At 44.8% G+C, this 22,872-nt stretch overlaps 1 protein-coding gene and 1 long non-coding RNA gene across 13 annotated transcripts in view; one reads left to right on the forward strand and one right to left on the reverse strand.

Annotated features, from left to right (window-relative positions):
• Window positions 1-22,872, reverse strand: part of LOC111860032 (ankyrin-1) — a 120,243-nt gene that overhangs the window by 79,763 nt on the left and 17,608 nt on the right. The window lies entirely within an intron of this gene.
• On the forward strand, window positions 4,428-5,278 carry LOC111860035 (uncharacterized). The gene is made up of 3 exons (XR_002841945.2): window positions 4,428-4,480; window positions 4,880-5,060; window positions 5,199-5,278. It is a non-coding gene; the product is annotated as an uncharacterized lncRNA (long non-coding RNA).

A 22,872-nucleotide genomic window follows, 5' to 3' on the forward strand; every position in this document is an offset into this window, starting at 1 on the left:
AGATCCATGTGTGCACAGTGTAGTGTCTTCTCCTTGGTCACCTGACCGAAAGCAGCTTAATTAATGATAGAGCTCCACCCCATGGGGGACTGGAAGGTCACATGGGAACAGTCCTTCCCAGCTGGGAAGGCTTCACTTGACCTAGCGTCAGCTTGAACGATGCAGTGCAATTTTCACCCGCGAATGAGGGCATTTCAGAGGCACGAGGGCCCGACCGCAGCACAACACACTGGAACTGACCTGACCTGATAGCCAAGCAATGGAGGCGTGTATGGTGTGGGATCTCATTACCCAAAGGAAGTCCCCCCCCCCCCCCCCCCCCACTGGAACTTCCCAGAAATGCTGAATCGCTTCCTCTGCCCCAACACAAACAGGTCTCACCTGCCCAAGGTCTGCTTCTACCTAGAGAATCAAAGTGTGGGCCCTGGGCGAGGCTGCTGCTCCCCGGCCTCTGGAGGTCCGCTAGCTAACACACGTCACTGGCTTGCTGCAGAAGCCATCGGTCCGTTGCCGTTTCCCGGCGACAACACTTGCCGGGTGTATTAAGCATTAAAGTTCCGCTCTTTGTCCCAATGGCGCATTTTTCAAGCAAAATACCAGACTGATTCCCATGACGTTCCACACCACACCCCAACTGCTCACCTTGCCCAAAAGTCTGAATTATTCCAACCTACCAGTATGTCTCTCCTAAATGGATACCCATTCAATTATTCATAGTCTGCAAGCTAAAAGCAATATACGTAAATAGGTAGAAATGTCAAAAAATTGCATGGGCAATAGGAATGGCTGAATATAGAGAAAAACACCCCCCAAAAACGCACTTATAAGCAGCATCCAAGGCTGAGTCCAAAGCACTGCATCTCATCCCTGCCTGTTTTTGTTTCTGAAGCCAGGTTATTCCGAATTATGTCCTGTTGGCCACAGTGGTTCTATCATCCCTCCATTTTCCATCCAGTCCAGTGCTGTACTGCAGTAAACTCACTGCAGTAAAGGCAGGGCTAGGACACACACACAACTTTGGCACAATATAAGGCCACAATTCACCTAAGTCACATATAAGGGCCACACACATACTGTACAGCTGGGGCTAGACCTTGAACCCACGACCCAGGAAGTATGAGACCAAACAGTGAGACCAAACCCTGAGCTGCCAGGACCCCTAATGACTCATTCAGGAAGCATGACCTCAATATGCCTCCGAATTACCTTCATGCGGGTATCTTCATAGTGCAGTCACGCAGCTGTAATCTTCAAATGCGTTTTATAATTTTTTTTATTTTTTTTTTTAGCTGAATAATTAAGAAAAGAGGCTGGAGGGAAATGGTGCACAGACGCAGATCTGAGTGTTTCAGAAGCACACAGCTTCCCATTTATAAATGCAGGACTAGAAGGTGTTTATCAAATAAAACACTCCTCACTAAATACAACTCAGCCTGGTTACTTAACAGCCTGTGATTCAGGGATCAAGTCAGCGCACAACCTGTGTAGGTTATTCAGCATGAAAAAGGCAGTGAATACAGTCAATCAGGTATAACTCCAGAGATAGAGGGAATGAAAAAATGGAGGAAAATTACAAAAGAAATACTTAGTTGCCTCTATCCACTTCAGAAACATGAGTACAAATTTTCTCCACATTTGAATTTGATAAGGGTAAATGAGAAACTCCAGAAAGGAGAATGAGAGGGGGGGGGGGGGCTACCGGCAAAATCAGGAAGAGAGAGGGAGCGAGAAAGAGACAGAGCGAGATTCTGCAGATCATAGGCCTGATAAATAATTCATAATGAGCAGCAGGAGCAGACCTGGTCTGCGAGGCCCCCCTCCTTCACGTAGAGCAGCTGCGCAGTCCTCCGCACCAGCAGGTGCAGCAGGTGAGGGAACTGGGGCAGTAGCTGGCGCCCCCTTGTGGTCTTTCTGTATGATGCGGCATGAGGTGGGACAGGAAACCGCCTTTCGCTCACAAAATGACCAATGGGATTTTCTCACAACTTTTAAGGATGAATATGAATCACAATGCTCCTTCCCCCATCACTTACTGGAAAGGCATTTTATGGGGAAGGGGGGGGTGTAGAGAGGCAAGGAGAGAGGGGCTGAGATTGTGCTGTAATTAAGGGCTTTTAAATCTTTAGGGTGGATGTCGGTTACGATATGAAACACCACTCACAGATCACTTGGCCATTTAATGCATACTGCAAAGCAGCAATCCCAAGCAGGACAGGGGTGCAAATACATAAACACCAAGTGAGGGGTGGGGGCTGTAATAATGGGGGAAAAAACAACTCATTCATCCGAAGAGAACACAGCTGTCGAGGCATAAAGTTTCCCGCATTCACAGGGCTGGATATTTTTAAGAAGACAAATATGTAAGGGTACAACAGCACAGGTCACAGGTCCCTAACTGCCACACCGCCTGCTGCTTTCGTGATAGAAAAAAAAGATAAAGAAACAAGAGTCAAATGGACATAAGATGGGGAGCACAGAGGACAGAGTTAGAGACTGTCATGGTAGCCTGGGTCCCCCACCCATCTCCCGCCATGCCCCCCTGCTCTCTCAGCACCATTCCGATCTTTCGCGTGACAGAGCGCGCACCGAGAAAAGGGGTCCACGAGTGTGGCACAGATGAAATGTCTTCCCCATGAAAAATCCCATCTTTCCCAGGTTCCTGCCCATTCTCTCTCCCGGGCCTGATCCCTTGCTTTCTGGGCCTGCCTTTTCCGCACGGCACACCAAGGCCTGCATCCTGATCCCCTCATGTTTTCACTTGGTGGTTAACTGTCTGATAACACGGAACAATGCTGCTGTATAATATGCAGTTATTTTTCACAATTCTTCCATGTCCAACTATATTTCAGCTTATTATGTATGCTCTGCTATTTGCTAGAGCAGAGAATAGCTTCAGGGCTGAGGCCACGCCCACAAGCTGCTTTCCTGACTCACTGCTAACTTCTGTAACAGCAGTGATGCACCATAGAGAAAAGAAGGGCCAGCAGAACAGGCCGAAAGGGTTCCCTGAATGGTTAATACTATCTGGCAAAGCCAGAGTACATATAAGACAGTAAGGTAATTGCAAGGTAATTGGTGTAAAAATACTGGAGAAACTCCACAGCTGAGCATTAATTTACAGTAGAGCAATGATGAGCAGTACTGTAGTTACAGCCATGGTTGCCCACACAAACGGAGATCTCAGGCGTGTGATGATAGTGTCACACTTATCTAATACCTCGCCTCTGCGGCTTCACCACATGCCGTTTGTGTTACTAACACTGAGATCTCTGCTTGTTTGCTCCACATCCACAGGGATTTTTCCCATGTTTGCTGTGTTTGAGTGCAAGGGCTTTTTTTTTTCTTTACTCCCACCGGGTTGTGGTGACTATGGGACAGTGGCAGTACCATGGCTGTGTGGGGAATTAGCACCTTGTGATACACACTGAGGTCAGTACTAAAAGGCCTATCCCCCCAGGTATACAGATGGACACACACACACACACACACACGCACACACACACACACACACACATCATCCATTCCCTCTCTTCCTCCCTCTCCTGCCAGAATGGACCATGCAGTTCCACTTCTCTCTGCCTTTTTCATTTCTAGCTGACGGTTTTGCCAGTTTTCATTTGTTTTAATGTGAAGTAGTGAAATCTCAAAGGCACTAGATGTGAGAATCAGCTCCAGCTCTCACACCGCTTGGGTGATGGCCAGCACCCAGCCGAGCCAGGACCCTCCACAAGAAAGCAGAAGCTGCAGGGGAAGGTAACAAATAAATAAATTATAATAAAGTTATAAATAAAATACAGGAGGATAAGTGTCAGCACAGCAGGCAGCAAGCAGATCTATAAGATCCAGGGTGCAGCTTCCCCCTGTGACTGTGCTTCAGTGGGTTAGCATGCTGTGCCTGTAATCAGGAGGTCATTGGTTCAAATGCTGCAGCTGGCAGAGTGTTTTTTTACTGTGGGGCCCTGAGTAAGGCCCTTAACTCCCAGTTGCTCCAAGGTTTGGCCTCCCCTGCTTTCTGAAGGATACATTGCTTTAGATAAAAGCATCTGCTAAATAACTACAAATGTAAATGTTATTATTAATCACCACCCTACAGTCCAGTTTTCTGTTTCTGCTAGATCAGTCTGGCATGGTTTTGTCTTCTTTCCTGAATCACTGACACACACCCCCAAAGGAGCCCTTTGCTGTGGATGTGTGATTTTCTTTGGGGAGGTCAATCTCTCTGTAGCATAGTGATCGCTGGTGTGATCCCTATAATCTGTCCTACACCCCCCCCCCCCCATTCAGGCGCCCTGTGTGGTCCACCGAAGACCCCAGACAGGACCCGATTGGCTGGGACACCAGACAGGACCTAATTAGCTGGGACCCGAGGCAAGACCCGATTGGCTAGGACTCCAGGCAGGACTCCATTGTCTGAGACCCCGGCAGCACCTGATTGGCTGGGACCACAGGCAGGACACAATTGGTTGGGACGCTTCCTACAGTGAGCATGCCCTGCTCCAGCTCCTCTTCACTCGAGCAACATGAGCACATTTCAGCATGCCGACTGGTCCAACGGTGTCCCAGCTGTCAGCCCTGCACACGTTGTCCTGTCCTGCTCTGTCTTTGTCCTTGGAAAGTCCATATCTCACATTCCCCCCAGTGTTTGCTTCTCCTTTTCAGACTGGTTAGGCTTCTTATTTGACCCTCCGTGCCTGGTGTAAGATCTGAAAGCAAGCCGATTAAATCAGTGTTGACTAAGTACTGACAACATGAGAAAAATGTGTGCTGGGTGGCACTGCGGGAAGCACCTTCACCCTCACATCTGCAGGTATAGTGGCTTGAATCCTTCCTCTGCTCTGTGTGTGTATAGCCTGTGTTTTCTCCCCCTTTCCTGCTGCAGTCCAAAGACATCCAGTTTGGTGAATCTGTGTCTCTAAATTGCTCTTGGATTTTTAACCCCGTGATGGAGAGGCGTCCCATTCAGGCCGTACCTGCTCTTGTGCCCTGTGCTTCCTGTGATAGGCCCACCATAACCCTGTAGCGGCTGTGCACTTACAAGTTGAATGAGGACACAATTTTGGGTGAGATCCTTTCATTTTCAGCACTTCCGGCTTAAGGCTGCGACATGAGCTGATGTGATGTCATGATGTAATGAAGGCTAAGGATGTGAGCCCAGTACCTCGTGTCTCTAAGGCTGCTCTCATATTCTTGGCTTACAGGAGGAGTAAAAGCTAAGAGACATATCTCAAGGAAGTCGACGGGGGTGACAGATTGTGTTTTAGCACTCTGGCAGAAGCCCAACAAAACCAAACAAGATCCCAGTGCTGCCCATCACCCCCCTTTCCCAGCATCCCCCAGGAGCCACAAGAAAATTCTGGCTTGGGGGGGGGGGGCATAAAGTGTGGATGACTGATAGTCACTCCAGGGTAACTCTCACAACCACAGGAGAGCTAATCCTCCTCACCTGATCCTTTCTTATTTAAAGACTCGGTTGTAAGGATCAGTTTCCGTCACACATCACCGGCAAAGCTGCCCACGGATCGTCACGATGTTCACACATGCACAATGGCTGCCTCACGCGACAAGCAGGGAGAGGGACAAGGCGTTGATAAATCCCCATGGGACGCTTATGCCAGACTGGCGTGAGAAAGACAATGCCGGAGGATCGATTTACGAAGATGCAGCACTCAGTGGCTTGCGATCGATGGCGGATCCGGTGGCTGGGGGTTCTGTGATACGCTTCTCATGTGTCTGAGTGCTTTTATGAAAATTGGTGATTATTCGCGACACACATTCTCATGTCCGTAAGAAAAATACATCTATCCTTTCATAAGCATTTATCTAGTTCACAGCTGGACACCCTGTATAGGATGCCAGTGAAACATATTATCATATTGTTTTTCCATCCATCCATCTATTGACCTTGACACCCAGTCTTGCCGAACCTGAGACCAATGCTAGGAAGCACAAGCATAAGGCAGGTGTCCCCCTGGACAGGGTGCCAGTCGATTGTAGGACACGTTGTTATAATACCAAAAAAAATCTGACACTGATTATAGGAAGTACCTAAAGTTTAGGGGTCTTATGAATGTATCCAGATAGGAATAACATTCCTGAAGTTTGCATCACAGAGACATCTCAATGTCGGATGGGTTGTTTTATCCACTTCCTGCTGGTTGCGCTATTGGCTCCCATTGGGCTAAACCAGGCAGTCTAACAGCAGGACAGGGCACGATAATCCTGCCTATCATGGCTACTGAAGCATTCTTTCTCTCTGTGAAAACGGTCAGTACTGTTCCCTGTGTGGGTCAGCAGGCAGTGCCAGGGTGTTTAGTGGAGTGTTCCCTGTGTGACAGTGGTAGATCAGCGGTCAGCTCTGGGGTCTTTGATGGTGTGTTCACTGTGTGACTGTGGTAGATCAGCGGTCAGCTCTGGGGTCTTTGATGGTGTGTTCCCTGTGTGACTGTGGTAGATCAGCGGTCAGCTCTGGGGTCTTTGATGGTGTGTTCCCTGTGTGACTGTGGTAGATCAGCGGTCAGCTCTTGAGTCTTTGATGGAGTGTTTTCTGTGTGACTGTGGTAAATCAGCGGTCAGCTCTTGAGTCTTTGATGGAGTGTTTTCTGTGTGACTGTGGTAAATCAGTGGCTAGCTCTGGGGTCTTTGATGGTGTGTTCCCTGTGTGACTATGGTAGATCAGCCATCAGATCTTGGGTCTTTGATGGAGTGTTCTCTGTGTGACTGTGGTAAATCAGTGGTCAGCTCTGGGGTCTTTGATGGTGTGTTCCCTGTGTGAGTGTGGTAGATCAGCGGGCAGCTCTGGGGTCTTTGACGGAGTGTTCCTTTTGTGAATCTCTGTGATTTATGATGTATTTTTGCTTCTTGGTCTGTGATTAGCCTTTTGCCTGCTTTTTTCTTTTGTCTGTTTGTTCCAATTTCATGATAATTACTGCATTTTAAATGTGAAGTTCAAGGAAAATCTGAACTTTCTCACATTATAATGATCTATGTCTCTAGAACCATCCATCTATCTCCCATTACTACGTATCCAATACAAAGTTGTGCGGCACCAAAAGCTTTTCCCAGGTAGCATAGGACACAAGGTAGGGACACCTTGGATGGATGCCAATCTGTCACTGGGTGCACACACACACACACACACACACACACACACACAGTTATGTAATCATATTTTTTTGGGGACCACTCATTCATTTCAATGGGAAAAATGCTAATGCTAACTCTAACAACCTGAACCCCTACCCTGCCCTAACCATAACCATATCCAATGGAAGGCAGCTGAAACCTCGAAATAAGCCAAAAAACATGATAGTTGCTGACTGGATCCTGTAAACAGAACTCGCTCATAATCGCTGCTGCGCGGATACTGTCCTGGCCGGTAACGTTTCTAACTCATTGATCCCCCAGACTCTCAGTCAGAACGCATTCATGGTTCATACAGGGGCCGGTGTCCATGGGAACCCTTGCTCGTCTCGCTCTGTCCGGCCTTCCCACCTAGGGCCACAAGGGTGAGCGAGCGGGAGAGTGGCGTGCCGCACGATTGGGGGCAGTGCTGCTCGAGAGGGAGGGTCTGAGGGAGCACTCAGATGCAGCAGGAAACACCGTGTCAGTCACACTTCGGGAGCTCTGGCTGTCCTGTTATTTCACAATTTGTTCTCCGCCTTTTGAAGGGGAGAAAAATCAAAGTGTCCCTGAACCTTGTAGCATTAATTACTGCAGCTTCCTCTCTTTCCTTCTGGGCAGATGTACATTTCCTCTTTTACCCCTTCAAAAATGTATTTCTAGCTGTCTAATTAAGGGACACTTCTGATTTAACTTCCTATTTTGAATTCTGTCTCTGGTGTTTCAAATGAACAACTAAAGTATTTAAGCTGGGGTAGAATACTATTACAAAAACAAAAGTTACAAAATGAGTTACATAACTGAACAGTGGCACATCTGGTGGCTACAGATGGAGCTGTTGTATGTATGTATCATATTAAACACACTTAATGGTCAAATAATGACATCACATTATCCTCATGCAACTGTACATTTCATCCTAAAACTCACAGAAAACCCATAAGATAGACGGTATCTCTATTGAAATTTGCAGCGTGAATGAGAAAACAGGTGATACAAAGTCGCTAAATTTCATTAAGTTGTCCCCGGTCTCCAATGCAGTCAGGCGTGAATCGGCCATGCGGAGTGTCAGTGTGAAAGCACAAGAGAGGCGGAGCTGCTCTCCTCAAGGACGCTTAATGAGTGCAGCAGGTAACAGAGGCCCTCACTGATATCCAGAGGACAAAGTATTCAGAGAGGCTGATAGATAGGTACTCCGTCCTGGATTAGGAAGGCAAGTGCGTGTTTGTCTACAGCGTAAAGCATCACTGATCTCCGCTGTTTTTTTTTTTTTTTGAGACTAGCTGTATTTCCAGTATTGCTGCCCTTGAGAGATTTTCACTTTGGTAAATTACAGAAAACAAGCAGCATGTTCCACAGGAAAACCCCATGGGTGATAATAAAGGATGCTCACATTTTCATGACAGTGCACTCAGATGACGAACAGTGAGCCAAATCAGTACATTCTGTTTGCTGGGTTTCACATTGCAAAGACAGGAAATGTTTGAGAAATGTTATGCTGGGAACATAAGTGAGACGCCCTCAAATCCTCTGCTAATATACCTGACACAGGATAATGTCATAATGGCCCATATGTGTTTATGCAGAGTGGTATAATGTTATTTTAATTACACAGCAAATATATTTTGCAAACTTTTATTTTATATCATATTACTTAGGTTAGTAATACAGTATTATAATGCAGAAAGTATGAGTTTCAACAAGACTGAGAAATTTCAGGGAAAACAACAACAACAATATAGTCAATAAAGCATAATATTTCTCAATATTGCCTGAAAACATGCATATAGAGTGCAAGACTTAAATGCACATGGCAGTATTTTCACGTGTTTATGGAAGGACATTTTCTGTAGGTCTGGTTCAGTATTCTGATTTTTAGGTGGTAAAACCATAACCAAAGTGTGAAATGAGTGGGTTTGGCTAAGGGACACAGACAGCAAGCGTTGCGTGGGGTACAAACAACCGAATTTCACGTCACACCTGGTTTGTATAAATTCTGCTGCCTGTAGCTGTACTGTGTACTGACAGTGATCCACTGAGCATGACCCTTAAAGGCACAGCGCCATGGGAACTGCAGAAAGCTGGGGTGATGAAATAATCAGTGCATTGTCTTCTAATTCATCTTTCAAGCTGCAAATCCGGTGCAGGGCGACAGTGATCCTGGAGCCCGTCCCAGGGAGTAGAGGATGCAGGGCAGGGGGGTCCCAGGATGGGAGGCCAGTCTATCAGTGAATGCACACACTGCATCTGGGCCGGTCAGTCCTACAGGTGGCATAGGCAGCCGCCTAGGGCGCCGACTTCTGAGGGGGCGGCGACATGTCAGCCAGTTTCACTTTGCCTTAGACAGGGGCACTGGTGCTGATGCTCACCTAGGGTGTCACATGGGCTCAGGCCGGTACTGCAATACATCCTTTATGTGTCTTTGAAGGGAGGATCCAGAGCACCTAGAAAGTGTGCATGGCCTGGGGAGAACATGAGAGCTCCCTCAGTGTGGGGGTGTCCTTGGAGATAACAGTGCTACCTACTGAGCCACTGTCCCACCCCTGGACTTTAAATCTGTTCTCTTTATTCTTCTGTCTCCCCTGACCCGAGTTGATATGGTGCGATGACTGAGCCAGGTTCGATCCAAGACGCAAGGAACCAAAGTCAGAACATCTCATACCACGGAGCTGCTGCTTGTGACCCTGACCATATCCCAGAATCCCACCTGCGTCCTGTCCATCGCCTTCCCTCGCAGTGAGCCGCTTCCTGCCGCCTCCCTCGCTGGCATCTCCGTCTGGCACACACCCCCCCCATCTCATCGCAACATCGAAAACGTCGCATCCTGCCTCACAGAAAGCCTGCGAGGCTTTAATGCGTCGGCCAGAAAAATGCAGCGACGCATGCGATCTGCCGTGACTGGCCTGACCTTGTGGGACGGACTAGAAGCACACAGATACGGGAACTATTTCCGTTTGCTTTTTGTTCGAAACAGGGTGTTCGAAATATTGATGATCTCTGCCAAACCCCTGGTGGGATTATCTGTTAAAGGAGAAACATTTGTCGTATCCTTGCTCCCCTCGCCAAAATTAGAAAGCCAGTGGGCCCCCAGAGGAGGAAGGGAGGGGGCTCGGGTTGAGCCAGGGTCACTGAGACTCAGTGGGAGACAGGAAAGGTAGTAATGAGTCAGCAGGGCACAGGGAAAGAGGCACAGACAGGAAAGGGCAAGCGGAGAGTGCAGGGGAATGGAGGACGGGGGTCTGTGTGCCTGAGGGGGGGCCTCAGGTCTACACCTCGATTATCAGAGCAGGAAGAGAATGCTAACGCTCAAGGCCCCCACTGGCCCACTGATCCTGCGACATTTCAGGTGTGTGAGTTGTACCTCCTCCTCCGAAAGCAGGGCTGCTGGGGGGGGGGCAAGATCGGCCATTCCCATCTGAGCTCACAGTGAGGGTAATGCAGACCATGGCCTATAAGCTCATCTTCTGAATGAGTAATATATGTTGTCCCAGTAGGTGGCGCTATAGCCTCAGACCTCCAGGGTTGCGGGTACGATACCTCCACCAGGAGTACATGCACATTCTCCCACTGCTTGTGTGAGTTTCCACCCTCAGACATATGGTTTGGTGACTCGGTGTCACAGTCACCCTGAGTATTTGTCCTGTAGCCTGGGAAGGGCCCCAGACTGATAATGCCCATATTAGGGATATGGGGTTATGGAAAGGTGATGGATCTCGACATGTTTATTGTACTACATCAAACATAATGAGATAACAATAATTTCCTAATTAAGTTCCATTTATCAAACGCCAGCCTTGGAAAATTGTCACTGAGCTGCTCTTCCCCCCCTATCTTGAAAATGGTGGCCTGTGATTTGTCCTTCCATAAATGAGTGCCAGGCAAAAATGGTGAAAAACATAAAAGTTTTGCATTCTTTTCAATGATCTGCTTGTTGTTGGGGCTGCATGCCAGACGGAGGAATCTGCCGTCTTCAAAAAGCCGTAATTTAGCCCTGGCAGGAAGTCAGCTGGCGTCGGGTGGATCCAGCGTTACACAAAGACACCGATTTGCAGTAAGTGACACGGTTAAGTACATGTCACAGTGTTTTGTTACTAAGTAGGGAAATTACAAAACATGGCTAAAGATGCAGGCAAGATGGCCGCCCGGTGGCCAGCCTGCAGATTTCAGCCCAGATGCTTCCTCATGGGGTCTGAATGACATCACAGGCTGGGAGGTAGGAGGGACTCACCTCAATGACTTGGGAAGGGGTGTGAGTTGTGGCATACGTTCAAGTGAAATTTTGGCGGGGTCACTGAAACAGTATCAGTACTGTAGGGACTATTCCTAGAAATGCTGCAGCCCAAGCAATTACAGTTTTGTAGTTCTTAAAGAGCCCATCAAAGACCCTTTCCTGAAATCGGGCATGACTGGTTTCAAAGCTATGTTGGCAGAATTTCAAATGTCCAGCGTTGGTATCCACAAAGACATGTCCGAAGGAGTTGACTTCCAAGGGCTGCATGACGTAGGCAGGTTGCTGGGGTAACTCTGCCTGTACACCTCATCCTCAGAGACAAGGACGCGGGAGGAGAGACGTTTGAGTAGTGGACCGCCAGGTGGTTACCTGCCCTGTGCCACCAATGTGTGCATGTATGATGACATCCGAAAGATCCTACCTCCGCAGATGCCCTCTGTCAGCAGTAAAGGATGCTTAAGGATGGAAAAGCCAGCCATTAATTTACATTTTCAACAGGAACTTCTATATATTTTAGGATGACCTTTACATACTCTTTTGTCGCATCGTTATCCCCACTGATCTGAGGACTTATTGCAGGAGTAAGGTGTACCTTTGTGAGCGTTTCTATGGCAGCTACATAAGGTAGTCTCTGAAGCACACTTCATGTACTGAGCATACTACGTGTGTGTGCATCCTCTGAGATGAGGTCAGGATGCGAACTGAGGTAAGAATGGGACTAAGATTACCATTCCAGGGAAAGGACAGCATTTATAATAAAAAACTACGATAGCAAGCAAAAATAAGGCTAAATATAGGATAGTGATATTATAGCAAGAAAAATTCAGGGATAACCTGAATCCTTGCAATTTTGTCATCAGAATGCAGAACCCAGTTTAACCTTTCAAATGCAAATACAGCATATTTTGTGTTCCTTTAATAGGAACATGTTTGCGCGAAACAATTTTTGGCTATGGGTTTCGATGTTTCTAGATGAGAGGTTGGACAGGTGCCAAAGAATCACTAAGAATCACTGCGTTCCCGTACAGAAGTGAGGAGTTATGCAACAGATAAATAGTCCATAAGCAGAGCAGTGATTGTACACTTTATATCTCAATGGCACTGTTGTTATAATCAACCTTCATGGCATTGGTACAATGATCTATAATGATAAGCTGTGAAATCTAAGGCGCACTCTGTAACATTTCTATGATAATCTATGGACACATTCATAACACATTACAATGCACTCATAAAGCATTAAAACATGGTTATATAAACAGGGGTGCACATAACTGGTACGCAAGTACGCATTCACCTTTAAGAACGATACGTGGGACAATCGATTGTTTGTAAAAGCGCAAATGCGTACTTATTTTATGTGCATTTGTGCCGCTATGACAAGAAAATACCTTGCATTTTAACCCGTATACCGCAAATGAAGTCGAGTTAAATATAAAGCATATAAAAATTAAAATACATTATATTTTGTTTTCATAGATTCGCAAATATAAATAAAATAAGTACACATTTGTGCTTTTACAAACAATCGATTGTCGCACGTATCGTTCTTAAAGGTGAATGTGTACTTGTGTACCTGCAGTTATGTGCACCCCTGTTTATAAATATATATATTTTTTAAAAGCCATAACCATGTTTATCACGTATTATGAATGCTTATGAATTTATCATCTATAATGCACTACAGATACATTCATAATGCAGTACAAAGCATCCTTATACTCACGATTACATTATAATGCAATTATGAATTTATCTATAGTGCTTCATAGATGAGCGCTTCATCAGAACTGTTGAAGCATTTTGATCAACACTATAATGCCTTATGACTATCAATAAAAGATGCTCTAATGCATTATTCATTCTTATACCAACCCATTATCCTACATAAGGCATCATAGATGACAGCTTTGAGTAGTGTTACCGTGCACTCTACCTCTTCTAATGTTATCAGTATTAAAACAGTGTACTATAATGTGTCATAGGGCCTTGCTGTAACCATCCTTCATTTAATCAGGTCAACTGAGAACCAGTTTGTCCAGCCATAACATGGATCACCCCCCTCCCCCCTCACATGTACGCACACATACACACACATTTGTATCTTTGTGGGGACCTTCCATTCATTTCTATGGGAAAATCCCTAATCCTAACCATGACAACCTTAACCCCTACCCTGCCCTAACCTTAACTACAAGTAACCAAACAAAACACAAAACTTCTGACATTTTTAGTTTTTTGATTGTAGTCACAGATTTTTATAGAATTGAGTTTCCCCTTATGGGGACTGACAAGCTGGTCTCCACAACATCAAAATAACAGGTTTTTTTTATCATATCGCGGGGACATTTGGTACCCACAATGTAATATACTGTATACATAACCCACACACTCACACACACACAGTTCATTTATTCATATTTTGTGGGGACAGTCCATTCACTTCTATGGGCATAATGCTAATTCCAACCATGATACCCCTAACCCCTACCCAGCCCTAACTGTAATCATAAGTAACTAAACAAAATACCCTAAATTCAACAGAAGGGGCATGACCAGGACTCCAGAAATTCCTTTAGCATCTTCTCCATTGTATCTCCAGCTGAGTAGGAAAATGTTCCTTTCTTTCACAGCAACTTGCTGCCTCTCAGATATGAAAGACAGAGTGTAAAAAATACTACAGAATCAAAAAAATCTGTTTCCACCCTTCTATATAGGTTAGGTTTACCCCCAAAAAACCTTCAAATGAGATGTCTATCTATCTATCTATCTATCTATCTATCTATCTATCTATCTATCTATCCATCCATCCATCCATCCATCCATCCATCCATCCATCCATCCATCCATCCATGCTAGCCCATTGCAGAACACATCCAAACATTCATTCATTCTGTTAATACCATTTACATGTCATTCATTTAAATATTACTACCTGTGGCAGTTTCATAACTGCAATATTAAAGGAGTCAATAAATATCCCAGAAGCCATAGGTGAAGAGGCCCTACTGTTACTTTCCTACAACCATGTTACCAGCCTGAGGCACAAAGGAAAGTGTCTCCCTAGTTAATGGATTTATTGCTATTTCACTCAAGATTTATTGCTTTTTCAGGTTGTCTTCAATAAATGGGAAGAAAAGTATCAAAACTTTGAAAAACGGTCCCTAGTTTGGTTTATTGACAATAAATTATGCATTGTGTACATTAACTGACCTAAACCAACATGAACCAGGTAATTAAATGTTTCCTGGAAGTGCAATGATTTATTCCTGTTGTAAACTTAATATTCTTTTACAGTTTAGATATTCCCAGAGCTTATTATGAAATAAATTCTCTATATGTGTTAAAAACATGAAAGAGAGTTTAGCATAGCTGCTCGAAATGCAGAACCAGGGGCCCCAAATGAAAATGGACGTTAGGTAGGGAGCCCCAGCCACAAACAATAAGAACATAAGAACATAAGAACTATACAAACGAGAGGAGGCCATTCGGCCCATCGAGCTCGCTTGGGGAGAACTTAACTAATAGCTCAGAGTTGTTAAAATCTTATCTAGCCCTGATTTAAAGGAACCCAAGGATTCAGCTTGCACTACGTTATCAGGAAGACTATTCCATACTCTGACTACACGCTGTGTAAAGAAGTGCTTCCTTAAATCCAGTTTGAAATGTTCTCCCGCTAATTTCCACCTATGGCCACGAGTTCTTGTATTTGAACTAATGCTGAAGTAACTATTCGGTTGAACAGCATCCAAACCTGTTAGAATCTTATAGACCTGGATCATGTCCCCCCTCAGTCTCCTTTGCTTGAGGCTGAACAGATTTAGCTCAAATAACCTTTCCTCGTATGACATTCCTCTAAGACCAGGAATCATTCTTGTGGCCCTACGCTGCACCTTTTCTAAGGCCGCTATGTCCTTTTTAAGATATGGTGACCAAACCTGTACACAATATTCTAGGTGAGGTCTCACCAAGGAATTGTATAATCTTAGCATTACCTCCCTTGACTTAAACTCCACACACCTGGAGATGTACCCCAACATCCTATTGGCCTTTTTTATTGCTTCCCCACACTGGCGAGAATGAGACATGGAAGCATCAACATACACACCAAGGTCTTTCTCATAATCAGCTACCTTTATTTCAGTAGGTCCCATAAAATACCTGTACTTTATATTTCTGCTCCCTACATGGAGTACCTTACATTTGTCTATGTTAAATTTCATCTGCCAGGTGTCAGCCCAGTCACTAATTAAATTAAGATCCCGCTGTAGCTGCTGAGCCGCTAGTTCAGTATCTGCTACACCACCCACCTTGGTGTCATCTGCAAATTTCACCAGTTTACTGTATATATTGGTGTCTATATCATTTATGTAAATTAGGAACAAAAGTGGTCCTAAAATTGAACCCTGCGGTACCCCACTATGAACGCAGGCCCACTGTGACATCGAGCCTCTTATAACTACTCGCTGCTTCCTATCCGTTAACCAGTTATCAATCCAAGTCGCTACAGTTCCTAAAATACCTGTCGCTTTGAGTTTAAGTGAGAGCCTCTTGTGGGGAACAACATCAAAAGCCTTTTGGAAATCTAAATAGATGACATCATAGGCCTTCTTATCATCAACTTCCTGAGTAGCTTCCTCAAAAAACTCCAACAGATTTGTTAAACAGGATCTACCTCTCCTAAATCCATGCTGGCTATCCCTCAAAATGTTATTTGAGTCCAGGTAATCTACCATTTTCTCTTTGATTATAGCCTCCATAACTTTACCAGTTATACAAGTTAGACTGATTGGCCTATAGTTTGACAAATTACTTCTATCCCCTTTTTTGAAAATGGGCGTTATGTTGGCATGCTTCCAATCAGAAGGTACCACACCTTCAGATAAGGATTTTTGAAACAGTAATGTTAAGGGTCGGCAAATAATATCCCTCATCTCTTTTAACACTATAGGTAAGATGCCATCAGGGCCCTGTGATTTATTTATTTTGAGCTTAGCTAGGCTTTGCAAAACATCAGCTTCAGTTATATATATATTAGTTATAGACGATGTTGAATTAGTAATAAGAACTGGTAAGTTACTAGTGTCCTCGACAGTGAATACCCGTGCAAAACTATCATTGAACTCATTTACTATGTCAATGTCGTTTTCAATTATAAGACCCTTACTATCCTGCAGATTAGTAATTTCAGCTTTTAGAGCTCTTTTAGAGTTAAAATACTGGAAGAAACTTTTAACGTCATCCTTAGCCTCCAATGCGATCTTCCTTTCGACATTCCTTTTAGCTCGTCTAATGTCATTTTTTAATTCAGCCTGTAGATTTAGATACTCTTGCTTTATTATGTCATCATCAGTTATTTTCCATCTCTGGAACAAAGCCCTTTTCCTCCTTACTTTATACTTTATGTCCCTATTAAACCACCTAGGTTGCAATTTCCTAGATTTATTTTTGCTAGAAACAGGTATGAAGTCCTCTTGTACTTGCAATAACGTGCTTTTAAAAAATTCCCATGCCTCTTCAACAGTTTTGTTATTTAACTCCATCCAGTTCACGGTTTCTAGTTTTAATCTCATACAATTGAAGTTAGCCTTCCTAACATTATATATTTTTGATTTGGACTTTGCTCTTCGGGCACTAAACTTAACCTCAAATTTAACCATGTTATGATCGCTACTGTCAAGTGGTTCTAAAACATCTAATTTACCAATCCTGTCCTGGTTATTAGACAAAACAAGATCAAGAATGGCATCTCCCCTGGTAGGGGTGTTAACAAACTGAGTAAAAAAACAATCCTGTACTAATTCCACCATCTCAAGTTCATTTTCAGAAGAGCCAGCAACAATGTCCCACTGTATCCCCGGTAGATTAAAATCACCCATAACTACCACATCATTTTTATTGCTCATAATCCTAATATCACTGTATAACAATCTGCTTTCCTCAGCAGCTACATTGGGTGCTCTGTAACAAACACCGACAATTAGGCTATTTGAGTTTGTAGCATCTAATTTTACCCATATAGCTTCCGTACTTTTACTTATATCAGTAAGCTCCCTTGCCTGCAAGATTTCCTTTACATATACTGCAACACCACCTCCCTTCTTACCTATACGGTCTTTACGGAACAATGTGTAACCATCCATATTATATTCTTGTCCATCCTTATCACTCAACCACGTTTCAGTTATTGCTATAATATCATAAGAGTCCGATGAGATAAGAGCCTCTAAATCATGAATTTTATTCCTAATACTCCTGGCGTTTAAATACAGACAACAAAGGGTAGGCTTATTACAGTGCCTACTTATAATATGATTTTTTTGGGCTTTCCGTTTCCCCCCAGTTACATACTTAACTAACCTCCCTGCCCCCCCAGTCCCTAGTTTAAACATTCCTCAACTACTCTACAAATACGCCTTCCCAGTACACTGGTTCCCCTCCGGTTCAGATGCAACCCATCCGGCTTGAACAGGTCCCACCTGTTCCAGAAGGTCCTCCAGTGCCCCATAAACCTAAACCCCTCTTTCCTACACCATCCTTTTAGCCACGCATTTAATCTCCTTATCTCAGCTAACTTAGCCTCACTTGCGCGTGGCACGGGGAGTATTTCGGAAAATACCACCATGGACGTTCTGCTTCTAAGCTTATTGGCGACTTCTATAAATTTATCCTGCAGAACAGCCCTTCTACCCTTGCCTATGTCGTTGGTGCCAACATGCACCACGACAACTGGATCCACCCCAGCTGGGGCCAAAAGCTTGTCCACACGATCTGGAAGGTCTCCTACCTGGGCACCAGGCAGGCAAGACACCGTACGGGACCCTCTATCACGCGTGCACACATAACTGTCTACTCCCCTAATAATTGAATCCCCCACTACCACAACCTCCCTCTTTCTGGGGGGAGGGGGCTCCTCAGTGCCCAAGGGCCCACCTGCTTCCCCAGTCCCTTCCGGCTCTAAAGCTGGAAGCACCTGAAACCTGTTAGACACAGACACCTCAGGTGATGCCGCCTCTGTAACGTGTGTACGCCTTTTCCTGCGTCTACGACCTACGGTCACCCAGCTCTCTCGACCTCTCTGCTCTTCATTCTCCCTCCCCCCCGTTAGTGGCGTACACACCGTCTCCCTAAACGGCGTATCAACTAGCTCATCTAACTCACTGTTGCATTGGATGCGAGCCAGTTGCTCCTCAAGGTCGCGAACCTTGACCATGAGTGAGTCCACTAGCTTACATCGCTCGCAGATGAAGTCCGACTGGACACTAACGTCCAGAAGGGCAAACATCTTGCAAACGCAACACTGAGCTGGCCCCATAATTAACTAACTCACTATGACCCCGTACTCCCAGCCCAGTAAATTTATATAGTGTATTTAACTATAAAGATTAATTTGCGTAACAATAAATGCAGTAACGTGCGGAGTACACTAAAATAAGTTATTACTTGTGTTAAAACGGAACTTAATTATTATTTTATTAAAAATTTTAAACCTGATAAACTTACTACTACTTACCAGAAGAACTTCTGCCTGAACCAAGTATGAACTAAAAACAAGGCGAAATCGAAGTTGCTCTTGGGAGGTCGAAAAACCACAAAAACCCCCTCACAGCAGGCTAGCTACTGCCGGAGCGGGAAAAAAGTGGAAAATGTCCTCCCGGCCCCGACTGGCGACCGAGCAAAGCTCAGGAGCAACTGTCCTTTTCCGACGCTTGGTAGCGATACCGACGTTAGATGTTATTAGTTATAATCGCCCCGCGGGTGTGTGTTACGGAGTTTAAACGCGGACAGAAAAACGCCGCGCACGCGACACCCGCAGCTCTCTGTCGGTAATAATCGCGCTGTTGATTAACAGACAGGACAGACAAGCACTCACGCTGACCGAAATAAGAACAATAAATAGAAATAAACAGCCACCCACGTAAACAGGTAAAGCACACAAACACTCAAAACACTCCAAAAAAACAATCCCAAACAATCGCTGCAGCTCAACACCACTCTCTCGCAGCAATCCCAGCAATCCTCGCAGCAATCCCAGCCCGATGGCACAATAAGGAGCAGGGGGGCTTCAATACGTTATTTCACAGTAAAAGGGGGTTTTGTAAAGCCATAATAAAAAAAAACCAGAGCCCAGTCTTTCGATAATTTATTAATGTGAATTCATGACACACCTGACATCGTACTATCGAGCTAATTATAACTCCATAAGAGAGTTCAGCTGAGATTGTATAACAGATACATCTTCACCAAGGTCCCCAAATTACTATTGTGAAGTGAAATTCACGTAAGCCTGCCTCGATGCGGCTGACAGCGGCTGTGGTGCCTGGCGCAGCACGTGTGCTCCTGCGCTTGTCATGTTGATGTCTTTCCCCTGGCAGATGAAATCACGTCCCCACCGTTTCCTGTCCGCTGCAAGCTGACACATGAAAGTCACCCTCGCAAATATATAAACACACATGCGGGACTCAGGCAGGAGATCCTTCTCACATTTCAGTCTTCCTCTATGTCACATTCACATCCAGAGCCCCATCATGACTAATATGGACTAATATAGATATTCCCAGTGCAGGAGGGAATACAGAATCCTCCTAGGGTAGAAATATCATTAATTAGAATTAGATAGGAAGTTCCTCTGGCAGCCTCTCTAGAGACAACGGTCAATCCCGGAGAGCCACTTGCTATCCAACCTGGCTACAATTACTCAACAGCCAAGCGCTAATCCATAAATCATCCCTCCATCCACTTTCTGGGGCCGCTTACTCATCCGGCGATCCCAGGAAGCGCTGAGTGCACCCTGGGTAGAGCGCCAAGCAGCCACAAAGGCCACTCAGGCAGGCTGGCGTGATCAATCAACAAGTTGTCCACTCGGACGCCGGGAGGACATGAGAAGGAAGCTCCACTAACTCACAGGAAGCATTCTACTCATACAGGGAGACTACTCAGACTACTCAGACAGGGTGAGTGGAACCCACTAAACAACCATGAGCTACAAATTCCTAAACACTTCCAAAGAATGTTACTTCTGAACCCTAACAATCGCCATATTCATATGAACCTTGTCAGAATTCATTTAACCCCTTAATTTTCCTGTGTTGCACCTTCCATCCTGCTGAGGGCTTGTTGGACGAGCAGAACCTGGTGCACACTTCCTGAATGGAGAAGGCAGCCATCTGAAAGCCTCAGCCTGCTACGGTGTTTGCTACATGAAGTTGGACTTGAATCCTTAATGGCCTTACAGTATTTTGCTCCTGCAGGCCGTGAAGGCTCCTTATCACCCCCTACTGGGGTTCTGTCCCTCCCTGCCTCGATGCCTCACCATCTCTGCATCCAGACCTTTCCTGTGAGGCCTTGAACAATAGTCTGTGGATTTAGACCTTTCCTGCAGTGCTGTTCTGTAGCTGCCCCAAAACACACACTTAATGTTACACTTAAATCAGCCTTTCTCCTGTCTAATAGTACCCAGTATGTTCAGGAGTGTGTCGTCCATCTCAAACAGACTTCATTCATGCAGAACATTCCTCCACTTTCTTCTTCACACCCCCCAGTCCCACGGTGCCTGCAGTTGGTAATGAGCTTCAGAAGGCCGGCTCTGAGCTACAGGTTTCACAACTGCATACATACTAAAGGACTAGCATCTCTTCATGTCCTCTTCCCTGTATTTCCTGGTATAAGCATCATGCTCCCTGTAATCCAGTATTAGATAAGCAGTTATGGAAGATGGATGAATTAAGATTTTTGCATATCTTGCCTCAATAATTTTACAATTCCACACATAATGAGTATGCTAGAGCCCTTCTCTTTGAACCAGCAACCTTTAACCACTAATCAACTGTACTTCTAATTCTATGAAAAACCATGCTTCTTCTTACATATTGCTATTTCATGCACTAAAAGCTTAAAGTCTGTGCTGTCACTCGGAAGCAAACGTGATTCACTCATGGCTTCCTGTTATTTTCGTGGCATCTGTTTGCTAATCTGACCGAGAAGCTTCCAGTCTAAGGGGACTGGAGAAAAGCCAAGAAAATTAAAACTTGGTAACACTAACAGAGGGACAGATGTAAGTAAGGCTTAGCGGTGAATTAAATCGGGTTACTGTAGAAAACAAGGTGCACAATGTCAGACTAGAGAGGTTTTTGTTAACATACTGCTGAGTTTTGCAATGACAGTCATATATACAAAAATCTGAATAAATGACTTGTTGATTTGCTGAGGTAATGATTGTGTGTATGCAGTATTCAGTCCAAAAATGTTGTGACCTCACTTCCTGACTGGTATTTTCTTGTCTATAGGTTGTTAAAATGGGACTGAACTGTCAGGAATGCTTTTTAACATCGTAAGAAAACAAAACACATCAACACACCTGGACCACACCGTCACCCACCAAGACTGTTAGTGTAGCGCAAGCTAAAACCCTGGGGTCCTTTAAATCAGAGCTAGATAAGATTTTAACAACTCTGAGATATTAATTAAGTTCTCCCCAAACGAGCTTGATGGGCTGAATGGCCTCCTCTCATTTGTAAATTTCCTGTCCTTATGACAGCTCACTCACTTCATAACTATATACAGTATAAGATTACTACATCCATTCAATGGGTAAAATGGGTATAATCACAGCTAAACCTTATATTTAGTATAACCAGTTTATTCTTTAGTCTTTTGTGAATCTGGGTAAAATGACTGTCACTTCTATGACCTCTGTCCACTAGGTTTCTGTATTCCCTTCATAGTGTCAGAGTCCCTGTTTTAATTAATTTCAGTAGATATCCAAACCCTGACCACCCTTAAGACATCATATCTATAAGCACTTGTGTTCCACTACCTGTGACTCACTCTCTGTCATTTTGGACTCACGGTCAAGGACGTCTGCAATAATTATTCCCCTGGAGCAGCCAATCTTAGCTGCCAGAATGATAAAATAAACCATTGAATTATGGGCATATACAACTAAACAAGAGTACTGACCCATACATTTTGAGGAAACCAGGAACCAGTCCCCTAAGAGACATCAGCCCCAGTATCGATCTACAGTAACCAGTCCCGTAAGAGACATCAGCACCAGTATCCATCTACAGGAACCAGTCCCCTAAGAGACATCAGCCCCAGTATCGATCTACAGTAACCAGTCCCCTAAGAGACATCAGCACCGGTATTAATCTACAGGAACCAGCCCCTAGGAGACATCAGCACCAGTATCCATCTACAGGAACTAGTCCCCTAAGAGACATCAGCCCCAGTATCGATCTACAGCAACCAGTCCCATAAGAGACATCAGCACCGGTATCCATCTACAGGAACCAGTCCCCTAAGAGACATCAGCCACAGTATCCATCAACAGGAACCAGTCTCCTAAGAGACATCAGCCCCAGTATCCATCTACAGAGACATCAGCACCGGTATTAATCTACAGGAACCATTCCCCTAAGAGACATCAGCACCAGTATTCAATATGCAGTAACCAATAACTGGTGGAATAGAGGAAACGGAAATCACTAGGACATTCTGTAATGCACATATTAAACCTTAAT

The sequence above is a fragment of the Paramormyrops kingsleyae genome, chromosome 2 (genome assembly GCF_048594095.1).
Source record: "Paramormyrops kingsleyae isolate MSU_618 chromosome 2, PKINGS_0.4, whole genome shotgun sequence".
Taxonomy (NCBI): Eukaryota; Metazoa; Chordata; class Actinopteri; order Osteoglossiformes; family Mormyridae; genus Paramormyrops; species Paramormyrops kingsleyae.